The sequence below is a fragment of the Pseudophryne corroboree genome, chromosome 1 (genome assembly GCF_028390025.1).
Source record: "Pseudophryne corroboree isolate aPseCor3 chromosome 1, aPseCor3.hap2, whole genome shotgun sequence".
Taxonomy (NCBI): Eukaryota; Metazoa; Chordata; class Amphibia; order Anura; family Myobatrachidae; genus Pseudophryne; species Pseudophryne corroboree.
Window position 1 is genome coordinate 175,846,594 of NC_086444.1, and position 6,762 is coordinate 175,853,355.

At 42.7% G+C, this 6,762-nt stretch overlaps 2 pseudogenes; one reads left to right on the top strand and one right to left on the bottom strand.

Annotated features, from left to right (window-relative positions):
* Positions 1–3,346: 3,346 nt before the first annotated feature.
* On the bottom strand, positions 3,347–3,466 carry LOC134949277 (5S ribosomal RNA; annotated as a pseudogene).
* Positions 3,467–5,468: 2,002 nt separating this feature from the next.
* Positions 5,469–5,588, top strand: LOC134943875 (5S ribosomal RNA; annotated as a pseudogene).
* The last annotated feature ends 1,174 nt before the right edge of the window (positions 5,589–6,762 follow it).

Below are 6,762 nucleotides of genomic sequence, written 5' to 3' on the forward strand. Positions count from 1 at the left end.
AGGCAGTTCCATTGGGATGTGTTTCCTCACTCTGGGACTGTCAGATCGGGCTGTGATAAGCAGAGAGCAGCTTCCTGTAGTAAGCCCCTCCCTGCTTTTGGCGCAGCCCAATCCAATCCGACTTCTATGGGCTGCAGTCTATAGAAGCCAGAGGTTTGCGCATATGTAGTCACAGTGTGACATTTGCGCATGCGCCGGTCCTGGCACCTGCCAGGTCCATTGCACAGGTGCTGGGACCCAGGGCTGGCGGCTGACTGTCTCCTCTACTCTCCCCGGCACAGGGGTAGCGGCAGTAGGAGCCACCGCTGCCTGCATAGATCTCCGATGATGGTGCCTGCGATGGTCTGCGTACATATCTGATCATGATGGTCGGGAGCCTGTGCATGTGCAGGACGTGTATGTGCAAAATGGGTCAAGTGTCATTGCACACAGTGCCCCCTAAGCGTCAGCCTGTATTTGGACCTGTCACACAGAGGTTTTTTTTACAGTATTATTATCATCTGGCCTGATTCATTGACGGACGCTATGGTGATCGCAGCTGAGAATGTGTAAAATTAGGCAAATAACCCAGTATCCCTGTCCCCTGAAAAGTACAGACACATTCACTGGAACCATCGCAAAGACGCGCATACACACAGTGCACACGCAAATCCTTTGCTAATCTGCTGCTTGAGTAAATCAATGGTCACACAGCATGGCAGTCTGAACATAGACACCGCAGCCACGCTATTTAAGTATGGATTTGCAGACACAGATAGTGTCGCACCCCATACACGACCACGACACGCCTGTGTTTTTGCCACCACTCCTGTCAACAAATGGTGCCTGACTGTCAATCACTCTGTGTGAAGGTAAGCAATGTGAGTGGCATTGCTATTAGACTTTGGTGCATGCGCAGTGTGAAGCATATACATGCATAATTTACCGATAATTGCTCAATTGCAAAAACATCAGCATAGCATCTGTCGATTTTTGTGTTCCATTTTCAGGTGAATTACAAATCAAGTGTTAGTAAAACTCCAATTGGCATTGGGTCTATGAAGATACATCAATGCCTTGTTTTGATCGTGAGCCAATTTTGAGACTGATTTTTTTTACTGGGGGCTGGCTCAATTCTTCTGTAGTAAATCTCCAGTTTTGCAAAATTGACCAGGAATCAGCCAAAGAACATAAAATCTTGCAAATTCAACCCTTAGTAAATAATACCCCAAGGTGTCTTGTGCTACTGTCATTATTGTACGGGCGTAGTTGTGTGTGGTTCTATAAGTGAGACTTGGTGACAAAGGGTGCTTACTACAAGCAATTTAAAAAATTCAAATGAAAGTGGCGTCACAAGCAGGGTACAAATTTGCATCATTAAGCCCCATCCACTGCAATGACAGCATAACGGCAAGCTCACTGACTGCCAGCCTGCCTGTCCAGGAAAGGTGACTGCTGTGACTGCCCTCGATGTGCGTGGACAGCTCCAGCCTGGTAATGGGTAATAATGGGCCTGGAATGGGCATAGCACTCTGGCAAAGTCAGTGCGGCATTTGGGATTCTGGGAGCTTCACCTACCATCCTGGGGCAGGAGAGTAGGCAACTATAATTTAAATATTTTCTACAAAATGAAATGTTATGTGTGTATGTATGTGATTGCATGGGATGCGGTCAAGATCCCGCCGGACGGGATCCCGGCGGTCGGAATCCCGACACCGGGATCCTGACTGGCACAATCCCGACATATTCTCCCTCTGTGGGTGTCCACGACACCCATAGAGGGAGAATAAATTAGTGTGCCGAGCATAGCAAGGCACCGTGCCCACAAGGGGCTGCATTGCGCTCGCCCCCCTGTCGGGATTGTGCCGGTCGGGATCCCGGCCACCAGGATCTCGTCCGGAGGGATCTCATACTGATCCCGATTGCAATATGAGGTACACTAGGACTGGAGCACTCGATCCTCCTGGGACACCCCGTCAGCTGATTCTACAGTTTGCGTCTCTACATATAACATTATAGAACTAATAGAAGGCAATTTGCTTTGCAGGTCCGTATCTATTTCTGCTATATAAAAGTTGACTATGTTGTTGTGCAGTATATAATGAAATACTACCTCTCCCATCTGAATTGGCAGCACCGCAGACAGAAGCTGTGTAGACTGTACATCTGGTTGTGCTGCACATCGCCCATGATACAGATAAGGGGAAAACTGATGTAAGCAGTATATACAGTTATAAATATTTATTAGAGAATGCAGGAGGCTCATAGCTGGAGTCAGTAACCCACCAGGTGTTTTGTAGCAACAATAACACTTTGTGAAGAATAAAACAAGAAAGAAGTTTTGAAAACAAACATTACAGGACTTTATCGGATGCAAGTAAAATCTGTTTCTAGTGACAGTACAGAGAAAACATTTACATAAACAAATAGACTGTAAGGTACAGTGCTCGCTGGCTCAGTGTCACACAATAGACAAAAGCAATATGCAACATTAAATGCAAATACTATGACACTGATATTAGCATTATAAAGACACTAACTTATATTACTTCCTGTGGGATGGAGAATATTTATAGAGCCTCCAGAACAAAGACAACGGTATCATATGTCTGTAACACATCACAAAGGAGACTGGAAATAAAAGTCTACCGTGAAATAACCTAAATACGTTGAATTTATGTATTTAATGTAGTCATACTCATAACATATTAAAGGGCCTTTAACATCTTGGTTAGAAGTAGGCATAATGTAGCTGTCTTGCTAATGTGTAAGTACAAGTCCCAGCAAGCCCTATCTTAGCTTTAGACCAATAGGACCACCTACTATACTGGTGACTTCACAAGAGCTACTATATATACCTCCCACCTGTCGAGCAGATTGGAACAATGCAAACCCATGTGTGACGGTCACAAGTAGAAGGACACTCTGGGATATATTGAGAAAATAGACTAAAGGAAACCAACAGAAGAGAGTTGGAAAGTAGACTCTTGTGTGGGAGCACACAATTCAGAGGATTGGGTATATATTAATCAATACTGATAAAACATGATTTTATTAATTAATTTTTAAAAAAAGATGATTGTCGGAGTGCATTATAAATAAATGGTGTAGCTACGCGAAAATATAACACAATATTCTATATAATTATGGTGGTTTTCAATACCACTATGAGAACCGGAAGTTTAGAATCTCTGGCCTCGTGGTTTTACTGAGATCACAGTAGCACTTCTGTAAAGTGTATGACCATCATTTATTCTACAGCAATCCTATTCAGGATTATTTAGTCGTAGAGAATTGAATCATAAGTCATACAAAACCGAGTGCTAATTGGTATTATTAGGGATCACTCTAGATCGGGCAGAAGAATATTTTGCAGTACCAGGGTGTTCCAGGGTGGTCTCCCATCCGAGTACTGACCCGGCTCTCCACTGCTTGGCTTCCAAGATCAGACGAGATCGGGCATCTCCAGTGGGGTATGTCCGCAATTTTAATCTGCCCGTTCAGTCAATCCCAATACCCGTATTGCCACAATGATGATCTAAATCAATCGTGTGTGAGATATCTGGATCTCATGTCCTTAGAGATGAAATTCTGGCAAAATTGATCATATACAGTAATCAAGTACCAGGGCATCCACTATGAATGTGGACAAAATTATGGTAAGAGCAGTAAGCATATACAGGGATTTCTATGCAGAGGTATCCGCTTGCATAGCCGGGAAAAGGAGGGTGGTGATAATAAGGCTACAATTATATCAATCCTGTTGCTGTAATAATTATTAAGCAATCACAAATACAATGGCCTCAGACAATTTGTCACACGCACCAAAACTATTTCTCACTATCTATAAGCCTCTGAAGCCTGATGCATTTTGTAACAAATAATATAATTTATACATCATATCAGGGAGGCTAGAGTGAGATGAAGAAAACAGCAAGTAACAGCTGAGGATATTACTTGATACCCACAGTGGAAATGAGTGCACACAATTAGGTAGCAATTTTGCTGAGAAATAAACAGCTGGAAATTCTCTCTACACTTGACGGCCGTACTTAACAATATATCCTGATTTGCTCCCAATGCCTATTCGATACCATACAGGTTCAAAATACCTCTTGGAGCAAATAAGAGTATTTACAGATTCATTATAGTACTCAGAAAGCTACAAGATTGAAGCTATCACTAATAGGCATGAAAAAACAATGCATGGAATTTGCTTATACAATATGCTACTAATACATATAGGCAGCATCTATGTGTTTAAAGACAGATGAGCAGCTTGTAAGGACGTTCTGTGATCAAGCTACTTTGCGAAACGTACGTCACGACTCCTACGGTCACGTGGTGCGCACACGTGACTGCAACAGACCGGAACTCAAGGACAGTTACCCGGGCCACGGCGGCAAGCCGCCGGGAGCAGGGAAATACACCGCGCTCACGCGCTGCATCACTCCGGAGAGCAGCAGCCAAATGTGGACATGATTAGCACTACTGAATAGCTGATATTTTCCTCCCGCCTCCCGCACTGAAGTCAGCACGCGGCCTCAGTTACACCATACCTCTGGAGTCTCATTTCCAACAGGACTCACCAGCGGCGAGTCTCTATAGGCAGCACCGTAATATGGGACTGGTATCGTATGAAAACACATATTCTCCATCCCCCCCCCTCTATTTGTGCATATTCTCAGCCCTTACAAGCTGCTCATCTGTCTTTAAACACATAGATGCTGCCTATATGTATTAGTAGCATATTGTATAAGCAAATTCCATGCACTGTTTTTTCATGCCTATTAGTGATAGCTTCAATCTTGTAGCTTTCTGAGTACTATAATGAATCTGTAAATACTCTTATTTGCTCCAAGAGGTATTTTGAACCTGTATGGTATCGAATAGGCATTGGGAGCAAATCAGGATATATTGTTAAGTACGGCCGTCAAGTGTAGAGAGAATTTCCAGCTGTTTATTTCTCAGCAAAATTGCTACCTAATTGTGTGCACTCATTTCCACTGTGGGTATCAAGTAATATCCTCAGCTGTTACTTGCTGTTTTCTTCATCTCACTCTAGCCTCCCTGATATGATGTATAAATTATATTATTTGTTACAAAATGCATCAGGCTTCAGAGGCTTATAGATAGTGAGAAATAGTTTTGGTGCGTGTGACAAATTGTCTGAGGCCATTGTATTTGTGATTGCTTAATAATTATTACAGCAACAGGATTGATATAATTGTAGCCTTATTATCACCACCCTCCTTTTCCCGGCTATGCAAGCGGATACCTCTGCATAGAAATCCCTGTATATGCTTACTGCTCTTACCATAATTTTGTCCACATTCATAGTGGATGCCCTGGTACTTGATTACTGTATATGATCAATTTTGCCAGAATTTCATCTCTAAGGACATGAGATCCAGATATCTCACACACGATTGATTTAGATCATCATTGTGGCAATACGGGTATTGGGATTGACTGAACGGGCAGATTAAAATTGCGGACATACCCCACTGGAGATGCCCGATCTCGTCTGATCTTGGAAGCCAAGCAGTGGAGGGCCGGGTCAGTACTCGGATGGGAGACCACCCTGGAACACCCTGGTACTGCAAAATATTCTTCTGCCCGATCTAGAGTGATCCCTAATAATACCAATTAGCACTCGGTTTTGTATGACTTATGATTCAATTCTCTACGACTAAATAATCCTGAATAGGATTGCTGTAGAATAAATGATGGTCATACACTTTACAGAAGTGCTACTGTGATCTCCGTAAAACCACGAGGCCAGAGATTCTAAACTTCCGGTTCTCATAGTGGTATTGAAAACCACCATAATTATATAGAATATTGTGTTATATTTTCGCGTAGCTACACCATTTATTTATAATGCACTCCGACAATCATCTTTTTTAAAAAATTAATTAATAAAATCATGTTTTATCAGTATTGATTAATATATACCCAATCCTCTGAATTGTGTGCTCCCACACAAGAGTCTACTTTCCAACTCTCTTCTGTTGGTTTCCTTTAGTCTATACCCCCATTTGACTCTAGGGAGCACCACTGATAGCAACAAATATTTGCAAAAAAAAGTTTTTTCCTTTGCATTAGGTTGCTGTATCTATAACGCAATATAGCGTCATAAATCAGTTTTTTCAGAGGTCATTAGTAATCCATTGTAAGACTAGTGCGGCCCCAAAAAAACTTTCCTTTCAAATATATTGAGAAAATGCCTGGGTGCCTTCCTGGTAATAATGTACAGATGCAGGTATCCCCAAACAAGCAACAGGCGGTACTCCTCCAGACTTGTGCAAGATGCAAAAATATGCTGTTTATTAAGCCGACGTTTCAAGGCCCGTTGGCCTATTCATCAGGGTGCACCCTGATGAAAAAGGTATCCAATTAGAGGTGAAACAACATTGGGTGCGAAAAACTGCAGTTTTTCGCACCCAATGTTGTTTCACCTCTAATTGGATACCTTTTTCATCAGGGTGCACCCTGATGAATAGGCCAATGGGCCTTGAAACGTCGGCTTAATAAACAGCATCTTTTTGCATCTTGCACAAGTCTGGAGGAGCCGATGGTGTTTCACCTTTAATTGGATAACACCCTATTGGCCCATACACACGGTGAGATTCGGGCTATGCCCAATTCTCACTATGCGACAGGGGCTAGGTCGGCACATAGTCAGTATCGCAAGCACACTCAGTATGTGCTTGCAACACTGACTATGTGCGATTTTGGCTAATTGTCAATTTTGACTATCTCTTCTACAGAGATAGTCAA